The sequence below is a fragment of the Pteropus alecto genome, unplaced genomic scaffold (assembly GCF_000325575.1).
Source record: "Pteropus alecto unplaced genomic scaffold, ASM32557v1 scaffold61, whole genome shotgun sequence".
Taxonomy (NCBI): Eukaryota; Metazoa; Chordata; class Mammalia; order Chiroptera; family Pteropodidae; genus Pteropus; species Pteropus alecto.
The window spans coordinates 18,776,218-18,777,388 of NW_006434835.1; the positions used below are offsets into that span (position 1 = coordinate 18,776,218).

General features: G+C 37.7%; 1 pseudogene; it reads left to right on the forward strand.

Moving 5' to 3' along the window:
• Nucleotides 1-374: 374 nt before the first annotated feature.
• Nucleotides 375-493, forward strand: LOC112478675 (annotated as a pseudogene).
• The last annotated feature ends 678 nt before the right edge of the window (nucleotides 494-1,171 follow it).

The following is a 1,171-nucleotide window of genomic DNA, read 5'->3' on the forward strand; positions in this document are numbered from 1 at the left end:
ACCACTGGGTTTTGTTTGTGAATGTCAAAAAGCTGTATGTTATTTTACTTAAAAGAACATGAGAACAGACTGGTGTTTCAGAGGAAAGCAAAAAATATTCGCTCTACAGCCCAGAAAAGAAGTTTTCTGAAAAAACTTAAACTAAAATTTATTTCACATTGCATACATATACAAACATGCCACAAATGCTACATACAAATCACACAGACATGCAAAATGTGTGCCACAAATACCACACTCACACATAAACACATAACGGCTGCCCATCTCAGCCTCACCCAGACAAAACACATACTCACCACCCACACACACCAGCACATACCCTCCAGCATCTCCACAAAGACAAACACAAATTACTTTTATCAAGAATTCTGGTCTACAGCCATGCCACCCTGAATAAGCCCCATCTTGTCTGATCTCGGAAGCTAAGCAGGGTTGGGCCTGGTTAGTACTTGAATGGGAGACCACCTAGGAAGACCAGGTGCTGTAGGTATAAAAAATAAATAAAAAAATAAGGGATTGTAAGCTGACAAGGTCCTTGCAATCTGTGAGGTCAACCAAAGGTTGCCTCGCCTAAAGAAAAAGAGAAAAGAATTCTGTAATTTCTATACCACTGATCCATGAGAGCAAATATATACTTTGGGTCCAAGCTTTTCTGATGAACATCTGCAAGTTCGTCATGAGCTTTACAGAGCTCTCTTTTATGAGGAAGCATAATGGAAAAGACAAAGTGGAAAAAGGGTCAAAGGTTTTATGGCTCTTTTTAAATATACAATGCTTCTAGAAAGGCACATTCCAACCCAATCCTAATATAATGCAGAGAAGTAACATGAGTAGGGAAGGATATGATAGGGGTTTTTGGTCATTTGTGTTTCTTAAAACACCATTGCCTTATTTCTGCATTCAAAGCAAGTTTTGGAGTGGCCTCTGGGGCAGTCAGCACCATCCCCCCGCACATGTTGACATAGAAGTAAAGGGATCCATAATACTTCTGTCTCATGTAAAACTTACATTAAATAAACTTGTATGTTTTTCTTCTGCTAAAAACAATGAAATAAAAACAATTGAATTAGTTTTATGCAGAATTTTCACTGTTCTGGAAAAACTGAATAGAAATGCAAGTATGAGCTATGAAATAGTCATTATGTAATTTCCTGATTATACATTTGAG